The following is a 13,251-nucleotide window of genomic DNA, read 5'->3' on the forward strand; positions in this document are numbered from 1 at the left end:
TTTTAGTTGTCGAGTAAAATTGACTTCTAATTTCCCGTCATCACCTATACAAAGAGTTTGTATAAGATCTGAACCACGAGATGACTAGACTCTGTATATAACGTCGTTGATACTAGAGACTTACATCTCACCTAAACGACCATAGGTGGCACGACTTCAATCCTCAGTGTTTTGGGAACTCCTGCCTTTGAGGGCGGTTCTTTGATTAGTATAGGTAAGAGTGGCCAGATTGCCAACTCAACATGTCTGCCTTTTTGGGGACTTGTCTAATCTTGGAGCTGGGAACTCAATCCACAATATAGAATTCACTCCTTTCCTGAGGTAGGGATAAGTAGAGAGATTGCTCCCTTAAGGGCTGATTCCGGGGCTTGAACATAGTGGCCACAACTTCTCTTTGGAAGAGAAGACTCAGTCATAGTAGGACTATGATTTATGTTCATTAAAGAGATCAATGGTACTTAAGGAGATAGATGTAACTATAGGGGCATAACGGTTATTGGCTCAGCTGTACAAACAAGCGATCTGTGAAGCTGCTGATTGGTTAAGATGGACACATAATATATCTATAGTAAGGAGAGTTCAGCTATCGGTCTTTAGTGGAGTGTTTGGCAATTAACGGATGGTAGATCCCATGACTAAAGAGTTTAGTCAATTATTCACGTACCGTTAGAGCTTCAGAGCTATAGGTCCATGAGGTCCTTTGGTAGCTTGGATTCTGTTGAGGATCAGTTCTTGGTGTTGATTTGAAATGTTCAAATTGACAAGAGGTATTTTGATTATATATGATATAATCGGTATGATGTATGAGATACATCTAGTGGAGGATTGATGTAAATGAGATTTACATTAAGTACCATGGAATAGAAAAAGAACTATGGTTTATATGTTTAATGAGATGAAATATTAAAACTATAGGTTATAAATATAGTATGATAAGTTGGTTATCATTTATATTATAACAATATTAATTATTGGATAAATAATACTTCTTCTTTTAAATAACCAAAGTAGTGGTGGTTATTGGATCATGGTAACCATGAGTTTAAAGGAAAGTGGTTCCATTTTGAAAAAGAAGTTTTACAAAAAGTTTGAAAAGGATTTTGAGTTTTCTCTCGCGAAAAAGAAACTCACGAAGTCATCAAGAAATACAGATTTACTAAACGACGGGGGCGAGCTAAACGGTCGTAAAAAGTGCAAGCTAAATGATCCTGCAGTATTACTAAACAATCATATAGCTTTGCTAGACGATCACTGGCCAGGTAAACGATCGTGTAGAGTCTGTACGCGACAACTGAGCTAAACAGTCACATAACTTTGCTACATGATCGCATAACTTTATCTAAACGATTGGGCATCGACTATATGATAAGTCTCTGCCATCTCCCACTTGCCCAGTCGAGTAGGACCATTGTTCCCTCCCTTCGTCTGCCTCATACCAAGTCCGAACAAAGCTCACCCTCTGGATTCTCACACCGAGAATACCAAGGTCGCCTTTTGGTGGTCAGACTCAACTCGACACTGTTGAGGTTTCTGGAGGCCGTTCGTGGTGTTGTGGAGGTTGTTTTTGTTGCAGAGAGTTCGTGACTGAGGAGATCGTTGAGGACAAGCGCGAGTTGTTGTGGTGTGTGCGGTCGTTGTAATCTAGCACTCGTGGTTGCTGTTGTTTGATCAGAGTCACGCAACGAAGCATGGAGACGTTTCCTCATATGTGCATAGAGTTTGATCTCTGTTTATTTGTTGTCCATGCTGTAATTTCTACATTGTAATTTGTATAACCGTTTGTATTCAAGTCGACTGTAAATATATGTTCATTCATGATTGTAATTTGGAATAGTCTTGTTCCGCTACTCATGGAAATCGCGCTTCCGATTTCCTTCACATATAAGGGAGCACAGTCCATGCAGTAAAGTCATGTTACGTGAGCTTTCCAGCGAAACTACTGAAAGTTCAACAAGATTTGTTGAAGGGTCTACTTCATCAGCAAGAGTTATTGATGATAGTTCATCTAGTAGATCGGTTCCACCTCAAGAGTTGAGGGAACCTTGACGTAGTGGGAGGGTTGTGAACCGCCCGTTCGCTATCTGGGTTTCACAAAAATCCTCGCTATGGTAGCAGATGGCGACTTGAGGATCCGTTGTCTTATCAGAAGGTAATGGAGGATATAGACCGGGATGAATGGCTCAAAGCCATGGATCTCGAGATGGAGTTGATGTACTTCAACTAAGTATGAGATCTTGTAAATCAGCCTGATGGGGTAAGACCTATAGGTTGTAAATGGATCTATAAGTGCAAACAGGGTGCTGATGGGAAGGTGCAAACTTTCAAGGCTCGACTTGTGGCAAAGGATTATACCCAGGTAGAGGGAGTCGACTATAAGGAGACTTTCTTGCTTGTTTCCATGTTAAAGTCGATCTGTATCCTCCTGTCCATTGTAGCTTATTATAATTATGAGATCTAGAAAATGAACGTCAAGACAACCTTTCTGAATGGCAATCTTGAGGAGATCATTTACATGGTGCAATCCGAGGGATTCATTGCCCAAGGTCAAGAGCAAAAAGTTTGCAAACTGAATCGGTCCATTTATGGGCCGAAACAAGCGTCTCGATCTTGGAACATTCAGTTTGATGCTGCGATTAAATCGTATGGCTTTGACCAAAACTTTGATGAACCTTGTGTCTACAAGAAGATCGTCAACGGTTCAGTAGTTTTCTTAGTGTTGTATGTAAACGATATCCTACTCATTGGGAATGGTGTAGGTCTACTGACTGTAGTTAAGAACTGGCTAATGACCCAATTCCAAATGAAAGATTTGAGAGAGACTCAGTTTATTCTGGGTATAAAGATCTTTCAGGATCGTAAGAACAAAGTGCTAGCACTGTCTCAAGCATTATACATTGACAAGATGTTGCTCAAGTAATCGATGCAGGACTCCAAACGGGGCCTACTACCGTTCAGGCATAAAGTCACTTTGTCTAAGGACATGTGTCCTAAGACGCCTCAAGAAGTTGAGGAGATGAGACAGATCTCATATGCATCTGCCGTTGACAGTTTGATGTACGCGATGCTCTATACTAGGTCAGACATCTGCTACGCTATGGGAATAGTTAGTAGGTATCAGTTTAACCCAAGCCAGGGTAACTGGACCACAGTGAAAAACATCCTCAAGTATCTTCGAAGAACGAAGGACTACATGCTCGTGTATGGATCTAGGGATTTGATTCTTACTGGATATATGGACTCTGACTTTCAGACTGATAGGGACTCTTGCAAGTCCACTTTAGGGTCAGTTTTTACTCTCAACGGAGGAGCTATAGTATGGCGAAGCACTAAGCAGGGGTGCATCGCCGATTCCATTATGGAGGCGGAGTACGTAATCGCCGATTCCATTTGGCTTAGGAAGTTCCTGAAAAAGCTGGAAGTTTTTCCAGATATGTCTAGGCTCATCACTCTCTATTGTGACAATAGTAGTGTTGTGGCGAACTCCAAGAAGCCCAGGAGTCACAGGCGCAACAAACACATAGAGCGGAAGTATCACCTGATTTGCGAGATAGTGCATCGAGGGGGCGTGATTGTCATGAAGATCGCTTCGGAGCACAATGTTGCTGACCCATTTACGAAGGCTCTCACAACTACAGTGTTTAAGGGTCACCTTTAGAGCATGGGTCTATGGGACCGCCGCGGCTGGACTAGTGCAAGTGGGAGATTTTATTATATTTTGCCTTTGTGCCCTAGTTTATTGTTTTGTACTAGTTTTTGTACATCCCACTCGCTTTAGGACAAGTGGGAGATTATTGGGAATGATGCTCTAAAGTCTCATGTCTTTTAGTTTGTAAATAGTTTGAACCAATGCTTGTGATGTATAATATATGATATTTACTTCACTTCTTGACTTTGCATATTGGATGTTTTATTTGCTTTACCACAAACCAATAAACTAAAATCCCTGATGGTCTTTATGTAACTTAAGCATGTATATGATGACTGAAGGAACTCTTAATGAAGAGCATCCATAAGCGCATTCGGTTATTTCCAATTTCATTGTGACCGAAATACAACACATACATTCTAACAGATAGTTATGCAATTTAACACTAATTAACGACATGCTCTTATAAATAAAGAACAATGGAATGAGTTCTCATACCAGTTGAAGACTCTTTTCAAAACTCAAACTCAACGTAATAGAATAACCTCTATGCACTCTATCGCCCAACAAATTAGTTGGCTACGACAGCATGATCGTCTACACGAACAAACATGAATAAGTTAGAAGTGGGGACGACACCACTAGTTGGAGCCTTTGGTAGAGTGAGAATCCAAAGTGTGGTCTTTGGTGAATTTGGTAGAGGTCGGAGGAAAAGTTGATCGTGTAGACAATAAGAAAGTGAGAGATACGAAGACAGCTATCGTATAGCAAGGATGCTTATCGTTTAAACAAAGCTACACGATCGTATAGGTTTTACTAAGCGATTGTCTAGTAAAAGGTATACGATCGTTTAGAAAACACAACATGCTAGGCGATTGTTTAGGAAAGCTAAGCGATGGTTTAGGGAAAGGCGTGTGATCGTTTAGACGCTGGTGTGCGATCGTTTAGACGATGAGACTCTATCGTATAGGCTCTCAAGCTAAGCGATCATTTACGTTTCCACATCGATTGCGAATTTTCAAACTTTTTGCCAAATGAAACAAATTTTCATTTTATTCTTCGATTACTATAACCGAACACGGCTGCTCCCACTAACGCATGATTGAGGAGAATATGTCGGTCAATTATCCCATTATTAACCAATTTAATAATAAATGAATATAATCATATTATATTCTTATCCTATAGTTTAATATCACATATTTACTATAGTAATTTCTCCTCCATTTGATATAAATAACATTTATATCTAATTTCCTCTAAAAGAATGTATATCATACATTTAGCCAATTTTATCATATATAATTAACCAGTTCAATTATATCATATATAATCGAACTCCCTCTTGTCAATTTGAACATTTCAAACTGACCCAAACACTGATTCTCGACTTTATCCAATGGTTCGTAAATAGCTGACTAAACTCTTTAGCCACGAGATCCACCATCAGTTAACTGCTAGGCATTCCACTCAAGACCAATAGCTGAACTCTTCTTACCATAGATATATTTCTGTGTCCATCGGATATAACCAATCATGAAGATGATGCCCCTTCATAGATGCTCATAAGTACAGTTGGGCCAATTTACCGTTTAGCCCCTATAGTTACATCTCACTCCTTAAGTACCACTGATTTCTCTAATGAACAATACAACATAGTCTAACTATGTGTGAACACCTCTCGAGCCAAGAAAAGGTGTATGGCGCCACATCGTTCAAGCCCTGGAATCAACCCTTAAGGGAGCTCTCTATCTACTTACCCTTGCCTCGGGGAAGGAGAGAATTCCATCTTGTATAGCTGAGTTCCCAGCTCCCAAATTAATCGAATCCCCAAAATAGTAGGTTTGAATCGGCGACCTGGCCACTCGCACCCATACAAATCAAAGGACCGCCCTAAATGGCAGGAGTTCCCAACTCATTTAGGATTGAGGTCATGTTACCTATGGCCATCCTAGTGAAGTGAAGTCTCTGTCATGAATGGTGTTATATAACGAGACGTTAACACTTCGTGATCAGGTCTTATACAAACTCTTTGTATAGGATGCCCCCGCTCGCATGTCCCCTACACGAATGATCAGGATCAGATCATCTGTGACAAGTCACAACACTTGTGATCATTCCATAAAGCAAACCACATTCGTAGCGTTATCAGGATAAGGTTTCCCTCATATATCCATATACTACAGACCATTTTGGTTATCACTCAAGACATGATCCAATTGTATGTCACCACATACATGCTTAAGTTAAATACAGATAACTAGGGATTTTATGTTTATTGGTTTGTGGTAAAGCAAATAAAACATACAACTGAGCAAAATCAAGATGTGAAGTAAATATCATATATTATACAACACAAACGTTCGTACAAATAGTTTACAAACTATAGGACATGAGACTTTAGGGCATCAATCCCAACAATCTCCCACTTGTCTTATAGCAAAGTGGGGTGTACATAAAATTAGTACAAAACAATAAACTAGTCCATAAAAGCCCAATACAAAAAAATCTCCCACTTGCCTTAGTCCAGTCACGAGCGATCCTATAGACCCGTGCTCTAAAGGTAACCCTCAAACACTGTAGCCATGAGAGCCTTTATAAACAAGTCAGCAACATTGTGCTCCGAAGTGATCTTCGTGACGATCACGTCCCCTCGATGCACTATCTCGCGGATCAGATGATACTTCCACTCTATGTGTTTGTCGCGCCTGTGACTTCTAGTCTCTATGTGTTTGTCGGTCTTTAGTGGAATACCTGGAAGTTAACAGATGGTGGATCTCATGGCTAAAGAGGTTAGTCAGCTATTTATATACCGTTGAAGCTTCGAGCCATAGGTTCATAAGATCCCCTTGGTAGCTTGGATACAAGTTGAGAATAAGTTTTTGGATCAGTTTGAAATGTTCAAATTGACAAGAGGGAGTTCGATTATATATGATATAATTGAACTGGTTAATTATATATGATATGATTGACTAAATGTATGGATACATTAATTTGGAGGAAATTGGATATAAATATAATTTATATCAAGTAGAGAAGAAAACACTATGGTTGATATATGATATCAAACTATAGGTTATAAATATAATATGATTATATTTTTTTATTTTATTAAATGGACAGTTATGGGATAATTGCCCGACATTTTCTCCGTAACCATAAGATAGTGGGAAGTTCAATTTGGTTTTCGTAACTGAAGAATAAAATGAAAATTGTTTTCATTTTGAAAAGAATATATGCATAATTACTCACGGTGTGATTTGCAATCGATCGCATAGTAATTCAGAGCCTATACAATAGCGCATCATTTACTAAACGATCGCACACACGCATGCACATTCTATAAACAATCGCTTAGCGTCTGAGCCTTACTAAACGATCGTATAGACGATCACCTAGTTTTTCCTACATGATTGTGTACCTTGCCTAAACGATCAAGCACCCTGACTATACGATAGTCGTTCCCTTCTCTCATTTGCTTGATCTTTGTACACGATACCTTTCCTCCTCACCTCTACCAATTCCCGAACAAAGCCCACACTTTGGATTTTCACTCTGAGAATACTAAGGGCTCCAAGTGGTGGTGTCGTCCCCATTTTCCTGTTGGTCATTGAAGTCGTTCGTGGTAGACGACCGGGGTGTTGTTGAACGATTACCTGACGTTTTAGCAAGAGCGCAAGGAATTCGTTCATGTGAGAGCAAGATTTGTTCTAAAGAAAGTTTTCAACTGGTAAGTCCTCGTTCTCTTGTTTATTTATCTGAAAGCATGCCAGTAATTTAGTTGTTAATGCATATCTGTATGTTTGAATGTATATGTGGAAACTCTGTCACAGTGAACTGGAAAGATCCGCTTTCACTCAAAGGTACTCTTGTATAAGAGTTCTTTTAAAGATTATCTTGGTATTCTCGGTGTGAAAATCTAAGAGTTATGGGCTCTGTATGAATTTGGATAGAGGGATGGAGGAAGTAAACAATCAAGTATGCGATGAACAATCGTATAGAAGAAGAAGTATATCGTATAGACTTGATACTCGATCGCATAGAGGAAGAAGTCTATTGTATAGATTTGATACTCGATCGTATAGGCTCTGTAAGACTATCGTGTAGTAAAACTCCTTTTACTCAGTAGAATTATATGAGATGAATACTTAATGATTTGAAGAGCAATTTTTCCTTTTTATCTCATAGTTAACATAAAACTGTGTATAACCACCCACTCAAGTCCGTTATTATCATACAATAGCTAACTTATCATATTATATTTATAACCTATAGTTTTAAATTGCATCATACGCAATATATAAACCAGAGTTTTTTTTTCCTATTTTATGGCATTTAATCTAAATCATATTTATATTAATTCATCCAATCAAATAATGTATCAAATACATCATATCAATTATATCATATATAATTGAATTAATTTAATTATATCATATATAATCAAATTCCCTCTTGTTAATTTGAACATTTCAAACTAACCTAAAATCTGATTCTCATCTTGAATCCATTGAGCTACCAAGGGGACCTTATAGACCTGTAGCTTGAAGCTCCAACGGTACGTGAATAACTGACTAAACTCTTTAATAAGGATATCCACCATCCGTTAACTGTCGGACATTCCACTAAAGACCGACAATAGCACTCTTCGCACTATAGATATATTTTTGTGCCCATTGGATATAACCAATCAACAGTGCGATGACCCTTCATAAATCGCTCGTAAGTACAACTAGGCCAAATTATCGTTTTGCCCCTATAGTTACATCTAACTCCTTAAGTACTACTGATTTCTCTAATGAACAATAAGTCATAGTCCCACTATGATTGAGTTCTCTCTTCCCAAGAGAGGGTGTGGCCATTATGTTCAAGACCTGGAATCAGCCCTTACAGGAGCAATTTATCTACTTACCCCTATATCGGGGAAGGAGTGAATTCTGTCTTGTGAAGCTGAGTTCCCAACTCCTTAATCAGACAAATCCCCAAAATGGTGGGCTTGTTGAGTTGGCAATCTGTCCACTCTCACCCATAGAAATCAAAGGACCGCCTTCATGAGTAGGAGTTCCCATCTCACTCAGGATTCAGGTCATGTCACCTATGGTCATCCTAGTGAAATGTAAGTCTCTATTATCAACGGTATTATATAAAGAGACTAATCATTTTGTGGTCCGGTCATATACAAACTCTTTATATAGGATATTCCTACTCACATGTCTCCACATGAATGATCAGGATCAGATCATTTGTAGCACTTTACAACATTTGTAACTCCTACAAAGTGAGGTTGTACCCAACCTTATCCATCTACTACAGACCATTTAGGTTATTATTTAAACAAGATCAACCTGTATGTCTTTACATACTTATTTAAATTTACATAAAATAACCTCAGATCTTAGTTTATTGGATTGAGTAAATGATTATAAAATAACACTTATTTTATTAATAACAATATATTTATACAAATTACACACTACGAGACTACAAGGAGATTTAGGACACCATTCCTAACAGCCCCACCCTTGCATTGGCCCGAAAGGGGCTCGGTTTAGTGATTGGATCACAAACCAGTTGTCATTAGAGGATCAGTGGGACTTAAGGAGCAAGATTTAATCTTGAGGGTTAAACAACTTTTGACCTAGTCGTCATTATGTGTGAAGGGTTGACTTACTTATCATGGTTATATCAAATAGATACATAATATATCTACAGTGAGGGGAGTGCAACTACAGGCTATAGTGGACAGTCCTGTTAGTTAACGAATGTTGATTAACTAGGTTAAAGAGTTTGACAGGTTAGACTCAGATCGTTGGAGTCCATGATCTGTATGTCCATCGGGTCTCCTTACTAGCTCAATACGGACAAAATTGAAGAACTAGGTGAAGTAAGAATTTGAAATGTTCAAATTCGGGTTTTAGGGAAAATTGTATTTTATATGAGATATAACTTACAATTAAATAATTAATTAATTATTTTTTAGAGCATACTTGATCATAGTATGAAAGTGCTTTTTAAACCTGATTAATGTGATTAATCAAAACTAGGTGTCATAAACAATTTAATATGTGATATTAAATTTGTTTATTTTTTTTAATTGAAATTATTTTAATTAAATAATTTCTTAATTTGAAAAATTGTATTTCATTTTTTTAATAAAAAATTAGTCAGTGGAAAAATCCAATTGTTGGATTTTCCTACTAAATAAGTGGACTTTGAAGTGACAATTCCCATGCTTGACACCTAAAGTTTACATGCTAGTGGAGTTTGAGGTGGAAGACATGCAAAATGGGATTTTGCATATGTTTTATCTATAACTGGCTTTATTTTTTAAATTTACAAGACTAATGCTTCCACAACTTTTGACCTAAACTCTTCCACCTCAACTCTCTTTTACTCTCATTCTTTCTATAGTGAAATTTCCTTATTTTCACTAACATAATGGTCCCACCACCGTGTTCTTCAACTGAAGAATAGGAAGATTTTTCGTTGGTGGTGTCGATCGAGCTCGGGAGAGGAAGTTTGCGGTGAAATCTTTAAAGGTAGTATTTTCTATCCCTTTTGCATGCTTATTCTTGTTTTTATTACAATTAGAACGTTATCAATTCTTGCTTCCGATGTTCATGTATTTTTTTTATTCCATCAATTAATAGACGCACCCAGTAGATGGTCACACATATGCTTATTATCAAGTTCGAAATCTTGCATTTGCAAGATTACTTGCTCAAATAATTAAGTTAAAAGCACAATTTCCTAATTAAGAACATTCGTCTCGATAATGCTGGTGAATTTATATCTCAAGCTTTTGATGATTATTGTATGTCAATTAGGATAAGTTTGAACATTCTGTAGCTCATGTTCATACACAAAATGGTTTGGCAGAATTATTCATAAAACTTTTGCAGTTTGCTAGACCATTGCTTATGACAACTAAGCTTCCTACATATGTATGAGGACATACTATTTTGCATGCAGCATCACTTGTACGCATTAGGTCAGTAGCTTATCATAAGTACTCGCCATTACAATTAGCTTATGACCATGAGCCAAATATTTTCCATCTGAGAATTTTTTATGTGCAGTCTATGTTCCAATTGCTCCACCACAATGTACTAAGATGGGTCCTCGAAGGAGGTTAGGAGTATATATTGGATATGATTTCCCATCGATTGTCAAATATCTTGAACCCCTGACGGGTGATGTATTTACTACACGATTTGTTGATTGTCATTATAATAAGACAAATTTTCCAATATTAGAGAGAGGAATTAAGAAGTTGGAAAAAGAAATTACATGGAATGCATTGTTATTGTCTCATTTATATCCCTGTATAGATCAGTGTGAATTTGAAGTTCACAAGATAATTCATTTTCAAAACATAGCAAATAAGTCACCATATGCATTTATAGATAGAAAGAAAGTAACTAAGTCACATATACCAATTGCACATATTCCATTAAAAATTGATATCCCAACACAACAAGTTGTCACTAATAAGTCTGGAACACGCCAGAAGCAAGGTAAACTAGTGGGTTCCAAAAAATAAAAAACCTCGAAAAACAAAAATAATAAATAGTCAAGAAGACTTGGTTGAAGATATAAATACCTATGAAAAAAATATTTGACATGACTACTGAAGAATGTGAAATACTTAAAGATAATAATAAGATTTCAATAAACTATATCATGATAGGAAAAAGATTGAATAGAATTAATGTAGTTATTGACAACATTTTTGCATATAATGTTACTCTTGATATTATATCTGAAAGTGAAGATTCTGAACCAAAATCTGTTGAAGAATGTTGACATAGAAAAGATTGACGTCAGTGGAAAGAAGCAATTGAGGCATAATTAAATTCATTTTCAAAATGATAGGTTTTTGGACCAGTAGTCCGAACCCTAAAAGGTGTCAAACCTGTGGGATACAAATGGGTATTTGTGAGGAAAAGAAATAAAAATAATAAGGTCACAATATATGAAGCAAGACTGGTTGCATAAGATTTTTCACAAAGACATGGTATTAATTATGAGGAGACGTATTCTCCGATGGTGGATGCAATTACATTAAGATGTTTAATTGATCTGACTATGCTTGAAAATCTGGACAGGCATCGTATGGATATAGTCACAACATATTTATATGGATCTCTTAGCAATGATATTCATATGAGAATCCCACAAGGATTTAAGGTACCTAAACATATAAATCAAATTCCTGGAAATTGTATTCAATAAAGTGACAAAAACCGATATATGGATTGAAACAATCAGGACGAATATAGTACAATCGCCTTAGTGGATATTTGTTGAAATAAGGATATCAAAACAATCTAATATGTCCATGTGTTTTTATAAAGAAATCACGACCAAGATTTGCTATTATAACTATATATGTTGATGATTTAAATATAAGTGGAACTCTTTAAAAGCTTTCAAAGGCAATAGAATATCTTAAGAAAGATTTTGAGATGAAAAATCTTGAAAAATAACAAAATTTTGCCTTGATTTGTAAATTGGGCATTTAGCAGATGAGATATTTGTTCATTAATCGACTTATACAGAAAAAGTTTTGAAAAGGTTTTATATGGACAAAGCTCATTTATTGAACATTCCAATGGAAGTTCATTCACTATATGTGAAGAAAATATATTTCGACCTCAAGACGAGAAGGAAGAACTTCTTGGTCCTAAAGTAACATATCTTTTGTTAATAATACAAGATTAGATATTGTATTTTCATTAAATTTATTAGCAAGATATAGTTATTCTCCAACAAAAAGACATTGGAATGGAATTAAGCATATACTCCATTATCTCCGAAGAATGATTGATATGAGTTTGTTTTATTCAAATAAATCGAATTTTGATCTAGTTGGTTATACAGATTTTGGATATTTATCTAATCCACACAAAACTAGATCTTAAACAGGTTATCTATTCACATATGGAGGAATTGCTGCATTGTCGCGGTCAGTGAAACAGAGCATAACGGCTACTTTCTCAAATCATGTTGAAATTCTTGCAATTCGCGAGGCTAGTCGAGAATGTGTACAACTAAGATTAGTGACTCAGCACATTCGTGGAATATGTGGTTTGTTTTCTAGTAAAAATCTTCCAACAATATTATTCGAAGACAACACAGCATGCATATCTCAAATCAAAGGAGATAGAACAAAACATATTTCACCAAAGCTTTTCTACGCTCATGATCTTGAAGAAAATGACAATATCACTATACAACAAATTTGTTCGAAAGATAACTTGGCAAACTTATTTACAAAGGTATCACCTACTACAATCTTTGAAAAATTGGTGCACAATTTTAGAATGCGGCGACTTAGAGATCTCAAGTGATGTTTCTATGAGAGAGAGTAAATATGTTGTATTCTTTTTAAGAATATTAGATTATGAAATATGTATTCTTTTTCCTTTACTAAGATTTTTTTTCCAATGGGTTTTTTCCTAATAAAGTTTTAGCGAGACATATTTCATATATATAATAGACATCTAAAGGGGAGTATTATAAATATTATGATAATAGATGTCCATCAGACGCTCATGCTCAGTGTCTATTAACTATGTGTTATGCCTTCATTTCCTAAAATA

Source organism: Benincasa hispida, chromosome 2 (genome assembly GCF_009727055.1).
Source record: "Benincasa hispida cultivar B227 chromosome 2, ASM972705v1, whole genome shotgun sequence".
Taxonomy (NCBI): domain Eukaryota; kingdom Viridiplantae; phylum Streptophyta; class Magnoliopsida; order Cucurbitales; family Cucurbitaceae; genus Benincasa; species Benincasa hispida.